Source organism: Ovis aries, chromosome 21 (assembly GCF_016772045.2).
Source record: "Ovis aries strain OAR_USU_Benz2616 breed Rambouillet chromosome 21, ARS-UI_Ramb_v3.0, whole genome shotgun sequence".
Lineage (NCBI taxonomy): Eukaryota > Metazoa > Chordata > Mammalia > Artiodactyla > Bovidae > Ovis > Ovis aries.
This window is the reverse complement of record NC_056074.1, coordinates 34,903,424-34,926,124: the sequence shown is the minus strand read 5'-3', so window position 1 is coordinate 34,926,124 and position 22,701 is coordinate 34,903,424. Positions and strand designations below refer to the sequence as shown.

General features: G+C 46.1%; 1 long non-coding RNA gene across 2 annotated transcripts; it reads right to left on the bottom strand.

Annotated features, from left to right (window-relative positions):
* Positions 1-782: 782 nt before the first annotated feature.
* LOC121817512 (uncharacterized) lies at positions 783-22,342 on the bottom strand. Of its 2 annotated transcripts, none has more exons than XR_006057460.2 (4): positions 22,029-22,342; positions 18,877-19,223; positions 17,787-17,905; positions 783-5,476 (listed from the first exon to the last, which is right to left on the bottom strand). It is a non-coding gene; the product is annotated as an uncharacterized LOC121817512 (long non-coding RNA). The 2 variants fall into 2 exon arrangements; XR_009597938.1 differs by having other exon boundaries at positions 783-3,645.
* Positions 22,343-22,701: the final 359 nt, after the last annotated feature.

Sequence of the window (22,701 nt, the reverse complement as noted above, 5' to 3'; positions counted from 1 at the left end):
CAAAGAATTGATGGTTTTGAACTGTGGTGTTGGAGAAGACTCTTGAGAGTCCCTTGGACTGCAAGGACATCCAACCAGTCCATTCTGAAGGAGATCAGCCCTGGGTGTTCTTTGGAAGGAATGACGCTAAAGCTAAAACTCCAATGCTTTGGCCACCTCATGCAAAAAGTTGACTCATTGGAAAAGACTCTGATGCTGGGAGGGATTGGGGGCAGGAGGAGAAGGGGACGACAGAGGATGAGATGGCTGGATGGCATCACGGACTCGATGGACATGAGTCTGAGTGAACTCTGGGAGTTGGTGATGGACAGGGAGGCCTGGCGTGCTGCGATTCATGGGGTCGCAAAGAGTTAGACATGACTAAGCAACTGAACTGAACTGAACAGTCACAGTCCACAGCAACTTTGGAGCCCCATAAAATAAAATCTGTCACTGCTTCCCCTTCATGGATCACAGCGTTGTCATGGGGGCAGGGCTTGCATAATTCAAAGACACTATGAGTCATGCTGGCCGAGGTCACCCATATGGGTCACAGTGAAGAGTTCTGACAAACTGTTGTCCACTGAAGGAAGAAATTACAAAACCATTCCAGTACTCTTTATGCAAGAACCCAGCGAACAGTATGAAAAGGCAAAAAGATATGATACCATAAGATGAGCCCTCCAAGTCAGAAAGTATCCAGTATGCTCCTGGGGAAGAGTGGAGAGCTCTGATTGGTCCACCTCAGATCAGAGGAGCCTGACAGGCTATAGTCCATGGAGATACCAACAGTTGGACACAACTGAGCTACTAACACTTTTATTTTCAAAGAGTTAACAAAATTTCATTGATAAATGTAATCATATCTTGATAGAACATTCTATGGTTACTACTATTGCTGCCAATAAGTTAATGGATATATTTGATTTACAGAATCATAATTCTCATTCATGATGGGACTTTTTCTTTACTTAATCCTGTATTGCTCAAAAGTTATTTTTTCCATTGCTTAACCGTTACTTGTTTCTTTGATCACTTTATTTCTATTGACTATCTGGAATTGTTATTTGACTTATAGAATTCATAAAGCTGCTTGTGTTCTTTGTCCTTATTCTTATGCTCTTCAGTCTAAGCAAACCTAAAGTCAATTGTTAGGGAAAATAAAATGGAGGTAGTTTTGCTCAGATTTCAGAAGTATGGGAGCAGGCCTCTGACTGCCTTCTGACCTTGCTTGGGCCTTGCCTGGAGAACATACCTGCCAAGGTTTGTATGTAGCCAACTTGCTGTACAGGTATTCAGCCTATGTATGTGGAGTGAATGTACCTGTAAAGAGAGTGAGGAACTCTCTTCTCTTTCTCTCTCCATGCATGTATCAGGGCCACTCTGAATAGGAATGACGTTGGGTATAATTGAGGACTGTATTTCTGGGAACATAGGTGCAAGTGATATTTAAAAGAGTAGAACTGGAGCCAGGGGAAGCTGAAGAGTAAGGAGTAGAAATTATTAAGAAACAAAGTTTTACTGGTTTATGTTAAAGACTTAGCACTTAAAATGGACACTTAGCACTTACATGGTGGGCTGCCATCTATGGGGTCACACAGAGTCTGACACAGCGACTTAGCAGCAGCAGCACTTACACTTCTTGTTTGGAGTGATTTATCTGGGACTGATAAATGCAGACCCTTTGGCTAAGGATGGCCAGATAGGAGCAGTGAGGGGATGCTGAACCATGAAAATCAAACAAATAACCCAGGTCGGGTATGTCTAGCAACGAAGACACATAAGTACTGCTATTTTATCTGCTCCCTCTTAAGCAGAATTACAGGTAGTAAAATACCAAAAATCAGCATTATGCTACTACTTTATTCCTTTCTGTCCAGTAAACGTTGAATTGCAATTTAATTTCATTGTAAATAGAGAATGCACTTTGAATGACTTGAATTGTTCAAATTTACTGTTCCATACAACATTTCCAGGTGTTGTGTTTTGATGAATTGACCTCTTTGTCATAAAGTGGGACTCCCCTGGTGCCTCAGTCAGGAAAGAATCCACCTGCAATGCGGGAGACCTGAGTGCAATCCCTGGGTTGGGAAGATCCCCTGGAGAAGGGAATGGCTACCCACTCCAGTATTCTTGCCTGGAGAATCCCCAAGGACAGAGGAACCATAGAGTTGCAAAGAGTTGGACACGACTGAGTGACTAAGCACAGCACATCATAAAATGACCTTTTTAATCCCTAGTAAGATACTTTGCTCTGAAATCCATTCTGTCTCATATTTGTATAGTCAATCCAACTTTTAAAAATTAGTGCTAATGAATTGATATACAGAATACTTGAAGAACTCCTATAACTCAACAGTGAAAAGATAACCCAATTAAAATGGGCAAAGGACTTGAGCAGACATCTCTTTAAAGAAGATACACCAATCACCAATAAGCACATGAGGACACTCAACATCAATAGTCATTAGGGAAATGTGAATCAAAACTGAGACAGCACTTCCTATCCACTAGAATAACTATTGTTAAAAAAAAATTGTGAATCATTGGCAAAGATGTGGAGGAATTTGAGCCCTTATTTATATTACTGGTACAAATGTGAAGCATACAGTTGCTATGGAAAACAGTATGACTATTCCTCAAAAAATTAAGGATAGAATTACCATTTTCCAAGTGTGTATATGTGTTAGTGTGTATGTGTGCTCAGTCATGCCCAACTTTTGTGACCCCAAGTCCTCTAGCCCACCAGGCTCCTTTGTCCGTAGACTTTTCCAGGAAAAAATACTGAAGTGGGTTGCCATTTCCTACTCCAGAGGATCTTCCTGACCCAGGGAACGGACATGGTGCGTCCCTTGAGTCTCCTACATTGGCAGATGGATTCTTTACCGCTACTCCACAGTCACAACTATTTTGAAACAAAAGTTTACTTATCAGTTTGCTTATTCCCATCATTACTAAAACAGATTTCAAATTATTTTTAAGCATTTCTCATAATTAAAGTTCACTTTCAAAAAACAAATATGAAACACTTTTGAAGATATCAAAAAGTTTGTGGTATTGTCTTTCAATATCCAAAACAATATTTGGAATCATGATAGTAACATTTGTGTGATGAGCTAAAAAGACTGTTATCAAAAAGTCTACATTCAAGAAATGCTGAAGCTGGATTAAAAAAAAAAAGGACCGCCATTTGCTACTGGTGATATGTAACTGGTAACAGCCATTATAAGGACCAATGTGGAAGTGACTTTTAAAGTTAAAAATAGAGCCGCCACATGATCTGGCAGTCCTCAGATCAGTTCAGTTCAGTCACTCAGTTGTGTCTGACTCTTTGCGACCCCATGGACTGCAGCACACCAGGCTGCCCTGTCTATCACCAACACCCGGAGTTTACTCAAGTTCATGTCAATCGAGTCAGTGATGCTATCCAACCAGCTCATCCTCTGTCAGCTCCTTCTCCTCCCGCCTTCAATCTTTCCAGCATCAGGGTCTTTTCAAATGAGTCAGTTCTTCGCATCAGGTGGCCAGAGTATTGAAGTTTCAGCTTCAGCATCAGTCCTTCCAATGAATATTCAGGACTGGTTTCCTTTAGGATGGACTGGTTGGATCTCCTTGCAGTCCAAGGGACTCTCAAGAGTCTCCTCCAACATCACAATTCAAAACCACCTATATACGAGACAGCAAAAGAGACACAGATGTAAAGAACAGACTTTTGGACTCTGTGGGAGAGGGAGAGGGTGGGATGATTTGGGAGAATGGCATTGAAACATGTATACTATCATGTAAGAAATGAATCACTAGTCTAGGTTCGATACAGGATACAGGATGCTTGGGGCTGGTGCACTGGGATGACCCAGAGAGATGATATGGGAGGGTGGTGGGAGGGGGGTTCAGGGTGGGGAACTCATGTACACCTGTGGTGGATTCATGTCAATGTATGGCAAAACCAATACAGTACTGTAAAGTAAAAAAATAAAATTAAAAAAAAAAAAAACATCAAGTCTTCGCCGCTCAGCTTCCTTTAGAGTCCAACTCTCACGTCCATACATGATTACTGGAAAAACCATAGCTTTGGCTAGACGGACCTTTGTTGGCAAAGTAATGTCTCTGTTTTTTAATATGCTATCTAGTTTGCTCATAACTTTTCTTCCAAGAAGCAAGCGTCTTTTAATTTCATGGCTGCAGTCATCATCTGCCATGATTTTGGAGCACCCCCAAATAAAGTCTGTCACTGTTTCCATTTTTTCCCCATCTATTTGTCATGAAGTGATGGGACTGGATGCCATGATCTTTGTTTTCTGAATGTTGAGTTTTAAGCCAACTTTTTCACTCTCCTCTTTCACTTTCATCAAGAGGATCTTTAGCTCTTCTTTGCTTTCTGCCATAAAGGTGGTGTCATCTGCATATCTGAGGTTATTGATATTTCTCCCAGCAATCTTGATTTCAGCTTGCACTCCATCCATTCCGACATTTCACATAATATACTCTGCATGTAAATTAAATAAGCAAGGTGACAATATACAGCCTTGATGTACTCCTTTCATGATTTGGAACCAGTCTGTTGTTCCATGTCCAATTCTAACTGTTGCATCTTGACCTGCATGCAGATTTCTCAGGAGGCAGGTCAGGTGGTCTGGTATTCCCATCTCTTTAAGCCTGGCAGTCCTATCCCTAAGAATATACGCAGAGACATCAAAATTTGAATAACTTGTACTCTGAATATCACGTTTCATCATGTTTCTTTTTTTGTTTGTTTTTTTAGTTTTATTTTGTATTAGAGTACAGTAGCTCAGCTGGTAAAGAATTCACCTGCAATGCAGGAGACCCTGGTTCAATTCCTGGGTCAGGAAGTTTTCCTAGAGAAGGGATAGACTACCCACTCCAGTATTCTTGGGCTTCCCTGATGGCTTAGATGGTAAAGAATCTCCCTGCAATGTGGGAGACCTGGGTTCAGTCACTGGGTTGGGAAGATCCCCTGGGGGAGGGTATGGCAACCCACTCCATTGTTCTTGCTCAGTCAGAGGAGCCTGGTGGACTACAGTCCATGGTCTCACAAAGAGTCAGACTGGACTGAGCAACTTAGCGCATAAGCGTAGCCAATTAACCATGTGTGATAGCCTCAGGCAGACAGCTAAGGGACTCTCATACATATACATGTATCCATTCTCCTCTTAACTCCCCTCCCAGTTTTCAGCAGGGTGTAAGAGCTCTGACTGACTATGTTCTCTGGAGATTACTGGGAATGCGGAAGAGAGCCCAAGAGGGTCAGTCAGTTAAAACCAGGTGGGCAGCTGCTGGAGAGCCTAGCTCCTGGTAGACACTCTGCACTATGAGGGAAAGAGTCCAGAGTTCACTTCAGTGCTAATACAGCTCTGCCCACTCTCACCTGTGTGGTGATGGCTTCTGTAGATTCCTGCCTGAGTCATGAGTACATTTGAGGAGGCTCTGCCCTGGTTTCTCTTTAACTGTGGCCACATTGTTGCATAGGACCCTGTATCTGCAAGACCCAGAGGTTTGTAAGGTCAGATGTAGCTGGCAGAGGGTTATTACAGGGCCCAGCAAGAAGATGGGGGGCTAATGTCTGAAACACTCCCAGCTCCCTGAAATCTATCAACAAACCCCTTTTCTGGGAAAAGTGATGGAGGGGCATGGTTAGTTGTTGCAAAATCTTGGTGTTAGATCCTTCGTTCTTGAGGTTAGGTCATGGTCAGGTAATGATGTTCCCATTGTTCCTGTAAATCCCCACCAAGCAAATGTTATTCTCTATTCTAACAAGAAAGGGCAAGGTCTCAAAGCACAATGATCCCGCTCTGAGATCAAGATCATGGCTGAAGAGGCAAATCTCAGTTGGCGGCCCCCTCTAGGTCAGTATCCCAGACCCACTTGGGCCTCAGGCTCTTCGGGTGGCCCAAATGACAGGGACCAGGTCCCACTGACTGCTCTCTGTACAGACTGCCACTGCCATTAATTCCCAGAGGCGGTGACGGGGGACAGGTTCTCCACTGCCTCAAGGCCTGGGCCAAACCCTGTGGGTGTCCTTGGTGAGGGCTCTGGAGCCCTGCAAGACACAGCTCCCAGCCTGTTCTCTGGCCCCCCCAAATTACCTGCTGGCTTGAGGGCAGGTGACCTGGAGGTCCCCGGAGAGCAAGCCAGGATCCCCCTACTACCTCACTCTCTGACTGAGAACCACCATTCCCTAGACCTTTTACTGAATGGGCTCACTGACAGTGGGATGCTTGTGGAAAGGGCCCAGTGTGGCTTCAACCAATGGCTGAACAGGACCACTAATAGTCCCCTGGTAACCATTGTCCGGATATGTGGTGAAGGGGATGGTGGTGGCGGCGGGTAATGGTTCACAGCTATGGCCAACATGCTAAGGACTGTGCTTTGGCTGTGCTCTGTTTAAAAATTACATCAGCTCAGCACACATATCCCCATTAAGTAGCAGTCTTAATGAAAAGGTTTCTAAGGCAACTGCGGGTGTTTTCGAAATGAGGGGCAGAATGGGGCCAGTTCCATATAACAAGCAGAGATTGAACTGTGCAAGTTGTCATGGTAACAGCTTCTTGCTACCCTAGGAAAATGTGGAAAACTGAGAAGAAACCAAAGGCCTTTACAACTCTCTTCATAGTGTGTTTTCAGGCTCGAAGGAGCTGGCAAGGAAAGGTTGGCTGGTAAAGCTGAGGAGGCGAGTAATTGGAGCCAGGAAAACAGAAGCATTGGCTCAGTCAGAGTTCTCTGTTATGGTTCAGAAAGAGCAGTCATTTTCTTCACTCAATATTGAGTGCTGGGGAAGTCAGAATTCACCTCTAATCATCAGATTGCCACCAGGAGGTAGAATAATTAAGATTTATTCAGGTTCAGAAGCTTGCAAATACCTCTCATGGCTGCTTGCTCATCCCAGTCACACACATGATCCCCAAGGTGGGATTATCATCATGGTATCCATTTTCCAGATGAGGAAACAGAGGTTAAGGGACATAATCAAGGTCACACAGCTAAAGACCTTAGGATCCACAGTGCAAACCCAGGACCTCAGTCCCCAAATTCTGTGTTTCTGCTCTGCTCCCAGCACGGAGAGCTGGCACTAATTGTTTATGCAGAAGCAAGGCAGGAGAGGCTCCACCAGCCAACTCTAGGGCTACACACCTTACTCTGATCTGAGCAGCCTCATGCTTAGAACATACTGCCTTTTGCTTTCAGTCTTTACTTTTGCTTTTCCCCCTGGGTTCACTTTTTTTTAAACCTTTTTATTTATTTTTATTTTTATTTTTACTTTATTTTACTTTGCAATACTGTATAGGTTTTGCCTTCACTTTTTACAGGATCTGATATCAGTAGAAAGTATTTGTTTTTCGGCAGAACAGTCCCAGGATAGATCCTCGTTGAGCAAGAGCTGTCAATACCTTGCTTTTTCCACCATGGAGGTCAGATCTGGAGGGCTGCCCTGAGCTGAACCCTCACCAGCATCTCCTCCCCACTGGAACATTCTGCAGCCTCCCCTTGGGGAGTGGTGACCAAAGGCACTGGTCTGGCCTCCACCCACTGCGGGTAGTATAGTTGCCTGTGGGCCTCGTTATCTTCCACTGAATCCCAAGTGAGGAAAGAGTGATACGTTTTCTCCTCCGGGAGGAGGGAACACAGATTAGCAGCTACCCCTTTCCTACTTTCCATGTAGTCTGATCTCCTTAGAGTGGGAGGTATCACCGACCCTCCTGAAAGGAGTTCTTGTCTCCCTACCTGTGTGTGGATGCTGTACCGCTGTCTCCCCCCGCCCTAGCCCTCCCCACCCTGTCTCTTATCTGCAGTGGCTCCCATGGTGGCCTTGCTGTCACCTGCCCCCGACTTTCTGACTCCTGTCCTTTGACTGAACCCAGGCAGAACTGCTCCAGGGTGTACATGCCCGGCAAAGACACTGCACTGTCTTCCATGTGCTCTGCATGCCTGGGATCATGCTGTTTTGTATTCTATTCTTTTCTCTCCATGTCCTACTGGAAGGATTTCTGATAACATTAAATGCATTTTTAAGGCACTTGGTTGCATGTTGACCTGTCTATGGACACTTTAAGTTGAGTGGGCCTTGGGATGTCCCAGATTTTCCCTTTTGTAAGAGACTCTGAGGACTACGCCTTTGCTTATTCATGTTTGCAGATCCTTCTGACAGCTTGTGTCTCCTGACATGGACGCAGCTGTGTATTCTAGTGGAATCATCTCCTCATTCATCTATTCATTTATTCACCATGTATTTCATGAGGACCTACTATGTACCTGTCATCAGTGCTGGAGCCAGAAGATCAGAAGAGACTTCTTTCACCACTACAGTGGGGGTCCTGCTTTGCCAGGGACCATGGGTAGGCAGTGAGATAGCATATGTAATTAACCAAAGCTATTCTTACTCTTATTGGTGGTTTCTCACCAACAGGAACATTTATGGTTCCAGGAAGACCACCTGGAAGATGAGTTTGATAAACTGTTCATTTGAGTCTCCATTTAGGTCACTTCATATTTACTGTTAAAAAAAAAAAATGATTCTGTTCTCATCTTTCCCCACCTTATCAGCTCCACAGCCAGTACTCATTCACTCCTTTCAAGCTGATTATAATCAAGTGCCATCTCAAAGGGCCAAGCACATGTAACCACGGACATATGGCCAATCTGCACACACGTGATCACTGTGGGGTTTAGGGATGTATTTCAGGGTGGGGTGGCAAGACTTCCCACTATTCGCCAGCCTTTCTCTGGCTCCCTGAAGAGGAAGCCCGTCACTCATCTGGACTGCCACTCACACCCTGCTGTTTTTTTCTCTCTGGCCCTCTCCTTTGTGGGTTGTTTCTTCACCTGCCTTCATGACTTGGTGGTGGGTTCCTAAACCAGCCCTCTATTCCTGGGGTCCATCATAGCACCTGGCACATAGTAGGTGCTCAGTAAATTTGCACTGAATGGAAAGTTGAGCAAGAAATGAAGGGAGACATGGCTTTCCCTGAAGATTATCTTGCCTGAGCAAAGGCCCATAGTACGCATGGTGTTGGGGTGTGTTTTCCACCTTACTTATTCTTCCCTGTATTGGCTCTTGTCTGGGTCTCCCTCTGACTCTGACCCCTAATATCTCATCCTGCTGCTGCTGCTGTTGTTTAGTCGCTTCAGTCGTGTCCGACTCTGTACGACCCCATAGATGGCAGCCCACCAGGGTCCCCCATCCCTGGGATTCTCCAGGCAAGAATACTGGAGTGGGTTGCCATTTCCTTCTCCAATGCATGAAAGTGAAAAGTGAAAGTGAAGTGGCTCAGTCGTGCCCAACTCTTAGCGACCCCATGGATTGCAGCCTACCAGGCTCCTCCATCCATGGGATTTTCCAGGCAAGAGTACTGGAGTGGGGTGCCATTGCCTTCTCCCGATATCTCATCCTAGGCCTCTGCATAGAGTCTCCAGTAGGGAAGAAGTGATGCTTCCACTCCCAAAGTGCCAAACCATGGCAGCTGGAACCAACTGGTTTGTAGCTCTGCCCCAGGAGGAAGCTCAGAAAGGCTGAAGGCTCTTTGCACCCTGGGTCCCCTGTTACATGCAGCATTGGATGCCAAGGGAAGGTCTGTAATGGGGCCTGTTGGAGGGGGAGAATCGGGGACCCGCAGGGGCCCAACAGTTGGGAAGTGGGGCTGCAAACTACACTGCAGATGTTAGGGCAGTATTGGTGACTGAGATGTGGGGACAAAACAGAACCAACACAGCTTCAGTGGCCTTACCCAGAAGCACCTGTAGCAGAAGGCCACTGCCAAAGATCCTCTAAGATAGGAAGTATAGAATATGTATTTTTTAAACTAATTTATTTAATTGGAGGCTAATTACTTTACAGTATTGTGGTGGTATTTGCCATACATTGACATGAATCAGCCATGGGTGTATATGTGTCCCGCATCCCGAACCCTGCTCCCACCTCCCTCCCCATCCCATCCTATCCCTCTGGGTTGTCGCAGTACACCGGCTTTGAGTGTCCTGCTTCATGCATTGAACTTGGACTGGTCATCTATTTCACATATGGAGATATACATATTTCAATACTGTTCTCTCAAATCATTCCACCCTTGCCTTCTCCCACGGAGTCCCAAAGTCTCTTCTTCATATCTGTGTCTCTTTTGCTGTCTCGCATATAGGGTCATCATTACCATCTTTCTAAATTCCATATATATGCATTAATATACTGTATTTGGTGTTTTTCTTTCGGACTTACTTCACTGTCTATAATACGCTCCAGTTTCATCCACTTCATTAGAATGGATTCAAATGTGTTCTTTTTAATAGCTGAGTAATATTCCATTGTGTATATGTACCACAACTTTCTCACCCATCTGTCTGCCGATGGACATCTAGGTTGCTTCCATGTCCTAGCTATTGCAAACTGTGCTGTGTTAATGAGGAAGTGGTGGAGTGGGCAGGCAGTCATAAACTTTTCATGGTCTAGAGCATCCTCCTGACACTTCCTTGGTGCTGCCTCTCCTTAGTTCCTGTTATGTGGTTCTGGAAGAAATTGTCAATCACGTTTGCTGTGGGGCCAGGGCCACATGACCAGTAAAGTTAATCATAGGAGCCCATGCCCCTGCCAGGATGATTGGTCCAGGGCTGGAAAGATGATCTGAGTGGGACCAATCAGAGCCCTCCCTGGTAAACTGATGTTTTCTTAGGTTTTTTCCTTCCTAGTTAGATGCCTTAGAGATATAAAACCCTGAGGCAGGCAGCTTCAGAATCCTTCTGTAGGGAAGAGAGAAGAAAACCATGAGACTAAGAGAATCCAAGATGACTGAAGGAAAAGGAGAAGGGAGAGAAATAATGAGCTGACAGCTTCTGATTTCTTGGGTACAATCACTGAGATCTTTAGATCTGCTCTCATTTCTGTGTGGAGAAGGCAATGGCACCCCACTCCAGTACTCTTGCCTGGAAAACCCAATGGACGGAGGAGCCTGGTGGGCTGCTGTCCATGGGGTCACTAAGAGTCGGAAACGACTGAGCGACTTCACTTTCACTTTTCACTTTCATGCGTTGGAGAAGGAAATGGCAACCCACTCCAGTATTCTTGCCTGGAGAATCCCAGGGATGGGGGAGCCCTGTGGGTGCTGTCTCTGGGACACAACTGAAGCGACTTAGCAGCAGCAGCAGCTCATTTCTGTGTACCAGATTCCCGGTATCCTTCCAATAAGTTTCCCCTTTCCTTGAGACCAGTTGGAGTTGGGCTTCTCTGAGTGCGGTTCAGATTGACTGATCCTAGATCCTTCCCAATTTTGCTGCATCTCCCAGACCCAAAGAGAGAAACTCATTTGTGCTAGTACCTTTGAGAGTGAAATTGTTTATTCTTTATCTAGAACAGGGCTTTGCAGAGAACCAAACAGTTCACCAGTATCCCTGGGTGCGCATTCCCTTGGTGTGAGTGAGTGTATATTTGGTGTGGGCCTGATTGATTCCTGAGGCAGACACAGCATTTACACTGTAAGAGCCAGGCCAATCCTGTCATTTTCTTGATCAAAAACTGAGAAATACAGCCTCAGGAAGACATCACCCTGAACCCAGGTGTCCAGCTCATCTATGATGTCTGTGTTCACTTGAAATCTGCTATAGCAACAGTCCTGCCAACTCTGGGGAAAACAGAATACACTCCAGTCAGCCTGAACCTTACCTGCCTCTCCCTCCTTATTCAGAGTTAACAGGTTCTCAGTTTATTTTTTTCTCAGTTGTTTTTTTTTTTTAAATTTCCCTTCTTTGGTAAAAATCGGGTGCATCTCAGAACAGATGGGGAAGTGGGGGCCCATGCAAGAACAGAAAGGGCCAAGATGTGTGGTTCTTATGACGGATGGAGTTGGGGAAGAGAAGGATTGGGTATTTGGGGTAATCAGATACAAACTAATATAGAGAGGATATATAAAGTCCTACTATATATACAGGAAATTATATTTAATATCCCATGATAAACTGTAATGGAAAAAATATGAAACACATACACACGTGTGTGTGTGTGTGCGTGTGTGTGTGTGTGTAACTGAGTCACTTTGCTGAACAGCAGAATTTAACACAACGTTGTCTCCCTGATAACTCAGTTGGTAAAAGAATCCACCTGCAATGCAGGAGACCCTGGTTCGAGTCCTGGATTGGGAAGATCTTCTGGAGAAGGCATAGGCTACTCCAATATTCTTGGGCTTCCCTTGTGGCTCAGGTGGTAAAGAATCCTCCTGCAATGCAGGAGACCTGGGTTCGGTCCCTGGGTTGGGGAGATCCCCTGAAGAAGGGAACAGGTACCCACTCCAGTATTCTGACCTAGAGAATTCCATGGACTGTATAGTCCATGGGTCACAAAGAATCGGACAAAATTGAGTGAATTTCACTTTCACTTTGTAAATCAACTATACTTCAATGTATTTTTAAAAAGAAATGAACAATAATGGTCTATATTTCCCTTCACACTCTGCTGTATTTTGCCTTCTGATCTCAGCTCTCTCTTTTCTCTGCAGAGAACGCCTTCACTTCTTCCTGTTCCCTCTACACTTTTCTTTAAGACTTCCAGCCAAGCCCTCTAAGAATACTTCCTGACTTACCCTCACACTCTCTGGCCACTAGAGGCTAGGTTGCCTGACTTACCCTGGTGCCTGTCCCCACCCTCAGCCTAAAGCCCTCACCTCATCATCCCTAATCTACCCCAGGCACTTCTCCGCACAGCCCACGGGGGTGCCATTGCATGGAATCCAGTGTAGATTTGCCTGGACCCAAGCAGGCCTCCTCATAGTGCCATGAGTCTGCGGGGTTAGAATTATGGCAATTCCCTCTCTTCCTCAAAGCCTTCTTTGGCCCATCAGCCTGCTCTGGGCTCCCATAGGGGGCTGACATGAAGCCTCCACCCTGTGTCAGGGCTGTGCAATCACTGTGTGCCCTTTATTAATCTTAGCATCCAGTCTCCCCACAGAGGGGTCGGAACCCCAACGCACAGAGGGGGAACTGGGGCTTAGCAAAGGGAAGTTGCAGCCCTGGACTAAGGCAACCATTTAATTTATCATCACAACCTGGACATTTTTGAGATGGGATGGGAAACTACTCGTTGTTATGGTGGCACAGCACACTGGGACTATCCCCAGCCATCCTGCTTGTCACTTGATGTATTTCAGGGATTGATAGAGCTGACTTTCCATGTTCATGCATCTGAGGGCTCTGGATGAACTGAAGCTTTTTGAGGGCTGAGGCCCTTAGGGCTCACATCTCCTTGTGCCCCTCACCAGGACAATATTGGGCTGGTGTCTTTATATTTATTTCAGGATGATGGGTATCCAGACTGTCCTTTACACTCAAGTGGTTGGTTTTGTGGGAGGCAGTGACCCAGACACAGGGGCTCAGCAGCATCTACAACAGGGTGACCTGGCCTGTCGGGGGACCCCTCCACCCAGCAGTAGCCCAAGGGTTCCTGCAAGTCCTAGATTTGAAAAACAGCCCTCAGGGTTGGCCCTTCACCTTCTGAATGTAGGCTTGAGTGGGTACAAGGTAGTCAATGCCATTGATGGTGAAGGTGAGAGGAAGCAGAGTCATGATGGCTTTACATGGAACCAAAGACATTAGAGAAAGAGGGGAAAAGGTTGGCCCGGGTGATCCTTGTGAAGAGAGCTCCAGAGTGACCCTACACCTTGTCATCCTGCAAGAGATTGGCTCCGATGAGACTGTGGATGTTGGTGACCATACTTCTCAGGCCACACAGAGACAAGGTCCCGGTGTCCACAAGGGCCTGGCAGCCGTGTTTACAAGCAGTAACTATCACATGCATGGAGATGCTGAGAGAAAATGGACAGAACGGGCACAAGGATCACCCTGAAATCTCCCCATGACTGTCCCCTCCCTGACTGCCTGTTGAACAGCCCTTCAGCTTTCTCTTGGCTCTGTTCAAGTCACCTTCCTTGACTTGTTTTCAATTCTTGAATGCACCAGGCTCTTTCCTGCCTCAGGGCCTGGGCACATGCTGGATGCCCTTCAAGGAAGACTCCCACCCTCTTTGTCTAGCTAATTTCCCCTCAACTTTCAGGTCTCAGTTTAATTGTTACATTTTCAGGGAAGTCGTCCCCCCCAGACTAGATCAGGCTCCTTCTCTCTTGCTCACTATAGAATCTTTCTCACGTCTAGCATGTACTAATGTGGTAATTCACTGGGTGTCTGAGTTGTCTCATGTATGTCTGCCTTACTAGATGTGAGGGCAAGTTGCATCCTCACTGTCTTCCTGAAGTGTCCAGCACACAGCAGATGCACAATGTATGTTTGTGAATAAATGAATCCATCAGTGAAAAAATGTATGGAGAACATCTAGATACCTGCATCTGGTGTCTGACCAATAATGGGTCAGCACACACAGTGAAGATGGAGGTTCCCTGGGGCAGTAGATGCTCAGAGTGGTGGTGGGGGAGACACAGGCTGCCCCGGGAGAGGGTGTCTCCCAGCACTGCCCTCTCACGCAGCTCGGATCCTGAGGCCCCGCCCAGGGGATGCCCAAGCTAGCCCAGGGGACTCCTAAGGAGAGGTAAGCTTTTTTTTCTGAGGGTATCACACAGAATCCCATCAAATATTGCCCCTGTTCTCAGGCAACTCCTGGATTCCAGCTTCTTGATTCTCTCTGTCACAGCTCCTGATCCACTGTGTCCCCTTATAGGTAGGTGGCTGTGGGTAGGGCAAATATCTCTTTGTATGAGCTGTCTTCAGATCTCAAGACTGCAGCTACCCTCTCTCCATTGCTGGGTAGCTTCTCCTTAAGGAAACCAAGAAACCAGTTTTACTAGTTTGTTCAGGACTTTCTCTGTGTTTGAACTGGCTCTTCTGTGTACCGAGAACCGCCTTCTTCCCCGGTAGCCCTGGACAGCTGGTCATCTTATCATAACTGTTCAGGCTGGTGGAATTCTCCCTGAAACTCTGTTCACCACACTGTAGGGTCCTCTAACCTCACACTAGAGGTTAGTGTGTGTGCTCCCACCTCACACTCAGTGGGGCAACCCTCCCCTAGCTGCACAGACCTCTCAGGACCCTGGTCAGAGACCTCCTCAGGAAGCCCCGGGTGATTATGAACCCATGGGTGGTGTGTGTATCTGTGTGTTTATGGGTCTGACTGCTTGTGTTTGTATGTGTCTTTTTATGTGTGTCTGAGCGTCTGCCAGTCTCTGTCTGTGTCTGTGTGTTTGTTTGTGTGGGTATTTGTGTGAGTGTGTGTTTGTCTTTTTACCTGTGTCTTGTGGGTAGAGTATGTGTCTGTGTGTGTGACTGGGTATCTAGGCATGCATTTGTGTGTATCTGCATGTGTCCATGTGCCCTGGTGGGAGAATCACTTGGGGTGGCCCTCAGAGGGAGCAGCTTACTGGCCCACGGCGATCTGCCAGCAGTGGGTTCAAAATACTGGTACCCAGTTAGGGTCCCCTTTGTGGTAGGTGTGGTTCACCCTGCCAAACATCACCAGGCTGCCATTCTCCCCCCAGCTGACAAGAGAAGGAAGAGGGGGTTTGTTGGAGGAGAATAATGCCAGGCAATGTCTGAGAGCTGTGCTTATTCACCCATCAAAGGCACTACTACTCTCCCCATTTTACAGATGTGGAAATTGAGGAACTGGAGGATTCAGTACATGACCCAGGTCACTCGCCAGCTAATTAGTGGCAGAGAAGAGGTTTGAAACCAGGCAGCCTGGCCAGACTCTGACCACCCAGCTGTGTGAGAATATCTGGTTCTTTCCAGTGACCTGAGTACTTAGAGATACCCTCAGAGGTCACCATGCTGGAGGGGTCTGGCTTCCCCTTTGTCTAGACTATCATTTTTCCAAAAAGTCCTGGCCCAAGGGCATTATGGGCATGGATTCAAGCTCACCCAGGTTTGGCTTCATGGGCCTGTGTCTATGCTATCCATGGGGCCCATACTCAACAGGGCCCCATGCCTCTACCATCCCTGTCTTGAAATTTTCAATGCTTGTTGAACAAAATGTCCAGCAGTTTCATTTTTCACTGGCTCCTGCAAATTGTTTAGCTGGTCCTGGTCTCCTGGTGAAATGTCAGAGAGGAAGGAAATATTCCCGACATCCTTGTCCTTTCTTCCATATCAAATCTATCAGCAAATCCTGTTGCTTTTTCCTCCAACCTGTTACCTGACACCTTCTATTGCTTTCCATCTTCTTTCCTCCTTCCTGACCAAGCCAATCCCTTGGAGCCCATGAGCATGGTTCCAATAAAACTTTACTTATAAAAAACCAGTGGCAGTGTTGAGTGGGGCCCTGGTGCCACAGTTACCCTGGGCTAGAATAAAGGAAACTTCTGGATCAGGTGGTTTATAATTTTTCATGGAACTGAAAGCTTCATACAGCTGATTTGGAGCGAGGGCTGGTCCAGCTCAGACTTTCCTGCTAAAGCAGAAGGCAAAGACAGGCTGAGAAATGACTCCTTGTTTCTTCAGGTTGTCAAAGGTGGGAGTAGTCCCTCCAACAGAGAGGTTTGGGTAGCCCAAGCCCAGGATGCCATCAAAGGGTACATTTTTGAACCGGTACTCTTCATAGCTTGGGCTGAGTGGCTGGGTCACACCAACAAGGTACTCGATCTGTGGGAGAGTAGAGTGTTCCCCCATAAAGGTTTAGGAAGTGGGGCTGGGACTGGGCTGGGGTGCAGCTGTCATTACCACTGCAGAGAATAACTGAGGCCTAGCCGTGCCCTGCATTGACCTCAGATAGTTAGACCAAGCTGGGATTGGAATTTGGGTTCCATTTGTGTGGGACTATGTATTTTAACAACACCTGCTCTCTGACAAACACCATCTGAGTGAGTCAGATTGGCCTCATGCCTTCTGTATGGGTGCAGCAACCGAGAATCAGGACAGGACCAAATGGCTCCCACCTGAGGACAAAATGTACAATGAGCAGAGTAGTCTTCTCTTTGGCATCACCATGATCTATTGACAGAAATGGACTGACATCAAGGCAATGCACTGCGAATTCTGCATCTGCCCAGGAAGACAGACTCCTACAATGTCACTGGCAGGGTTCTTAAGAAAGTTCTGTCTGAGAAACATGCTTTGGGGTGTGTGTGGTGCAGGGGTGGGCAGGGAGTGTGTTTGAGAAAGAAAGAGAGAAAAAGAAAGAGTGAGGGGGACGGAAAATACTAAGGCACTTTGGGATGGCAGGCCATGGTTTGTATTAGATTCTTAAAGGTCCACAAGTGATAACACATTTGTCAGGCCCCTCCCACATCTGTACCCCCTGCTTTCCCTGCCTGGATACCTGAAGCCCTTGGCTGCCCCTCAAGGACTCCATATCAGTTTTATTCTCTCCCCAAATAACCTACACCTACTTGGAGCCCTGATTGGCCAGCCTAGGTCCACTTACCAGATATGTGACCTTGGCAAGGCCCTTGCTCTCTGCACCTCAGTTTCATTGTCTGTGGAGCTATGATTAGCTATTACGGAGCTAATCATTGTACATACTGCATGGATTTGTCGCTGAATTAAACAAGCTATTGTCATGAAAGAGCCTGGAGCTTTCTGAAACTGTAAAAGTGGGTGCCCTTTCCCCCATCCCTGTCCTAGCAAAATGAACCTGGAGCTGCTCACAGACAAAGGAGCAGCAAGTCCACACTCCCAGCCACTCTCTGGATTAGCTGTTCTGGGGGTTCGTGTGTCAGCAGGGACTCTGTCTCCCCAGGGGGCCCTGACGGGCAGATGGCTAATCACTAGGGAATTTTGAGAGCGATGGGCTCTGCCAACTGGTCCAGCATCTGTTTAGTAAGCAGTTGTCACTCCATGGCCAGCCCTGACTCAGCCTCTGGTTTCTACATTACCTGAGCAATGCCATAGCCAAGAAATTTCTTGATCAACCAAGTACTGTAGTTGACACTGAAGGGCTGACCCATGCGTATAAAGGCAGTGGACAAGTGAGGGTCAAAGCTACTGCGTTCATCTGCAGACACAAAAGAACACTGTCAGCCAGGTGCCAAGGATGAAAAAGGGTATGGGAGGGGAAATAAAAGGTGGTCAAGGGGGCTGGCACTCTTATCACTCAAGACTTAGGCAGTAGATGCAGGGTACCCACAAGTCAGATGAGCCTGTGTTGAATATGACCCGGAACTCCTGAGGGGGTGTTCCAATGTTGATGTTGCTGATGTAGGCCAACTACAGGGGCATGGGAGAGAGGTTAGGACAGATCTGACTGCCATGTTGACCCCTGATTCCCAGAGTATTGCCTCCCTCTGTGTGTCCCATGTCCCCTGAAATCACTTTCCAACTGTCCCACCTCACAGTCACTGCTCAGACTGGTGCCTGATTTAATTTTTTTATTTTTTTCTGGGCTGCCTGGCATATGGGATTTTACTTTTCTGACTAAGAATGGAACCCTGCCTTCCTTTATTGGAAGTGTAGAATCTTCACCCCTGGACCACCAGGGAAGTCCTGGTGCCTTCATTTGAGTAGCTCTCCAGGCTCTTCTTCCAGGAGCAGACTGAGCACCTCCTTCCCCAGGTGGCATGCCTAGATTACTCCAGGCTACATCCCCTAAACTCAAGACTCCTATCAAAACCACACAGGTGGCCCTTCCACTTGACAAGTATTTACTCTTTGACTATTGCTCTGGCTGACCTGTTCATTCTTGAAGAAGAGTCAAGATCTTCTTTCAAATCAATAAACAGTAAATATAGTGTTAGACTTTTATGGCATCACACGCAATAGGGGCTTGGCAACTTTTACTGGTATCATTCTTGGATCTGCAGAGTCTGAACTTCATCTGCCTGGTTTTCAAACTGGATTTGTAGTTGGCTTTATTTTTTAATCAGGCATTCCTCACCCTTCATCTATAACTGAGGGGTTCTCTTAGTTCAGAAATTACAGTTTCTCTCAAACTAGTGATACATCTTTGGCACAGATATGGATGTTTACCTGCCACCTGGTCAGTGCTGGGCCCAGTCATCACAGACCAAGAGGTGAGGATGAGAGTGTCTCCTCCTCTGGGAGTGGAATCCTTGTTCCCCAGTGTTTCTGCCTCCTGAAGGAGCCCCAGCTCCAACAATCCACCCTAAAAGTCCAGAAGAATCGCAGTTCTAGGGAAGAACACCATCCTCTCAACACTCTCACATCCATGTAGTTCCTCAGGGGTTGAGAAGAGGGTTTCTGGTCATCAGCAGTATTCTGGGACAGGATGTAAGTGTGTTTGTTCCTCGGAGAAATTTTTCAGCAACTTTTCCCTGAGGGTTTCTCATATGGTCTTCATCTTTGTTAGAGGGATTCTTTCACCAAGCATTGGGAAAAGGAAACAAGGAAGCGGCAACGATCAGCTGTTCATGTTATGGTATGACTGTAATCCCTGGCATTGGAATGGCACTGTATTTTTTAAAGCATTTTTGTAAGTGTCATCTTATCATGAGACCATGTAAATACCATGGTAAAGACCTAGATTTAAATATAGGTTCTGTTGAGGTCATCTTAGATAAGCCATTTGCAATCTCAGTTTCTTCCATAGAAAAAAGATGGAATGTAATAACCCCCACCCCCCATATAAAATATTTTAGATATTTAGTGAAGTGATGAATACAACATACTTGATATAAAAGAAGTCTCAAATATGGTAATGGTAATGGCTGTGGGCATCCCACCATATCTTTCTCAAAGAAACTCAGCAGGGGCGGTGCTAAGATGGTGGAGGAATAGGATGGGGAGACCACTTTCTCCCCCACAAATTCATCAAAAGAACATTTAAACGCTGAATAAAGTCCACAAAACAACTTCTGAAAGCCGGCAGAGGACATCAGGCACCCAGAAAAGCAGCCCATTGTCTTCTAAAGGAGGTAGGAAAAAATATAAAAGACCAAAAAAGAGACAAAAGAGGTAGGGATGGAGCTCCATCCCATGAAGGGAGTCTTAAAAAGAGAGAAGTTTCCAAACACCAGGAAACACTTTCACTGCCGAGTCTACGGCGATCCTTGGAACCACAGAGGGCAACATAACCGGGAGGAAAAATAAATAAATAATTAAAACCCACAGATTACATGCCCAACGGTAACTCCCCCAGCGGAGAAGCAGTGCAGATGCCTGCACCTGCCACTGGCAAGTGGGGGTGGGGCAGGGAAGCACGGGCTGCAATGCTTAGAGTAAGGACAGGGCCTGAATGCCCCGAGGGCAATCTGAGCTAACTAACTTGGGCTAGCAAACCAGACTGTGGGATAGCTACCACGTGAAAAGTCCTAACCTAGGACACTGCCAGGCCCGCATACAGAACAAAGGACTGAACAGAACTAGCCGGCTGCAGACCATCCCCCTCTGGGACAGGCAGCTAGAGCCGGAAGGGGGCAATCACAGCCCCAGAGAGACATTATATACCAAACTGCAAGCAGGCTTCATTGCTAACTAAGACTTCTTGGGGTTCTGGATGGTCAACATCCGCCTGAGAAGGTGTCCCGACTGTATACTCAGAAAACCGAGTGGCGGGGACAGGGGAGGCGATCAGTCACAGTGACCATGCTCACCAAACACCTCATCACCTGAGCTGCTCAGATCTGGGAAGGGCACAAAATGCAGGTCCAGCCAAGTCTGCGCCTCTGAGCCCTACCCGAGTGCCTGAAGCTGAGCAGCTTAGACCTGGGAGGTGCATGCAGCCCAGGGCCAGCCTCAGACGGTTCCTGGCAGAGCAACCTACAGCCTGAGCAGTGTGGGCAGGGAAGGCACACCCGCCATGAGCGAGGGCAGGCCCACTGTGGCTGAGACACTACGAGCACACGCTAGTGTCATTTGTTTGCAGTGTCCCTCCCTCCCCACAGCACGACTGAACAAGTGAGCCTAAAAAAAAGTGTCCACCACCACCCCCCTTGTGTTAGGGCAGAAATCAGACACTGAAGAGACCAGCGAACAGAAGAAGCTAAAAACAGAGGGAACCACCTTGGAAGTGACAGGTGCAATAGAATAAAACCCTGTAGTTAACACCAACTACATAGGAAGGGGCATTTCGATCTTGAGAAATATAAGCCAGACCAAGGAACTATCTGAAAATGAACTGACCCCACACTGCCCACAACAACACCAGAGAAAGTCCTAGATATATTTTTACTATTTTTACGATCATTCTTTTTTTTTAATTTTTAAATTACTATTACTCATTTAATTTTCATTTTTATAACTTACTATTACTTTGCAAAAACAAAAAAAAAAAGAACCTATTGTTTTAAAGCAAACTTCATATATATATTTTTATATATATAATTTTTGTGACTTTGTCTTGTTTTGTTTTTTCCTTCTTCTTTTCTTTAGTATTGTATTTTTGAAAATCCAATCTCTACTCTAGATTTTTAATCTTTGCTTTTTGGTATTTGTTATCAATTTTGTACCTTTAAGAACCCAATCTTCAGTACCCATTTTTACTTGGGAGCGAGATTACTGACTTGACTGCTCTCTCCCTCTTTGGACTCTCCTTTATCTCCACCAGGTCGCCTCTCACTCCTCCCTCTCCCTTCTCTTTTCTACCGAACTCTGTGAATCACCAGTGTGTTCCGGATGGTGGAGAACACTTAGGGAACTGATTACTGGCTGGATATGTTTCTCTCTTTTTGATTCCCCCTTTTTATCCTCCTGGCCACCTCTGTCTCTTTCCTCCCTCTTCTCTTCTTTTCTCTGTATAACTCCGTGAACATCTTTGAGCAGTCCAGGCTGTGGAGCACACATAAGGAGGGGATTACTGGCTACCCTGATCTCTCCTCTTTTGATCCCAGCTCATCTCATTCGGGTCACCTCTAACTCCCTCCTCCCTCTTCTCTTCTCCATGTAACTCTGTGAACCTGTCTGGGTGTCCCTCACTGTGGAGAAACTTTTCATCTTTAACCTAGATATTTTATCAATGGTGCTGTATAGAAGGAAAAGTCTTGAGACTACTGTAAAAGTAAGACTGAAAACCAGAAGCAGGAGGCTTAAGTCCTAATCCTGAGAACACCAGAGAATTCCTGACTCCAGGGAACGTTAATCGACAGGAGCTCATCAAATACCTCCATACCTACACTGAAACCAAGCACCACCCAAGGGCCAACAAGTTCCAGAGCAAGACATACCATGCAAATTCTCCAGCAACACAGGAATACAGCCATGAGCTTCAATATACAGGCTGCCCAAGGTTACTCCAAAACCGTTGACATCTCATAACTCATTACTGCACACTTCATTGCACTCCAGAGAGAAGAAATCCGGCTCCACCCACCAGAACACTGACACAAGCTTCCCTAACCAAGAAACCTTGACAAGCCACATGAACAACCCCACCCACAGTGAGGAAACTCCACAATAAGGAGAACTCCACAAACTGCCAGAATACAGAAAGGCCACCCCAAACTCAGCAATATAAACAAGATGAAGAGACAGAGGAATATCCAGCAGGTAAAGGAACAGGATAAATGCCCACCAAACCAAACAAAAGAGGAAGCAATAGGGAATCTACACAATAAAGAATTCTGAATAATGATAGTGAAAATGATCCAAAATCTTGAAAACAAAATGGAATCACAGATAAATAACCTGGAGACAAGGACTGAGAAGATGCAACCAAGGTTTAACAAGGATACAGAAGAAATAAAAAAGAGTCAATATATAATGAATAATGCAATAAATGAGATCAAAAACACTCTGGAGGCCACAAATAGTAGAATAACGGAGGCAGAAGATAGAATTGGTGAAGTAGAAGACAGAATGGTAGAAATAAATGAATCAGAGAGGAAAAAAGAAAAACGA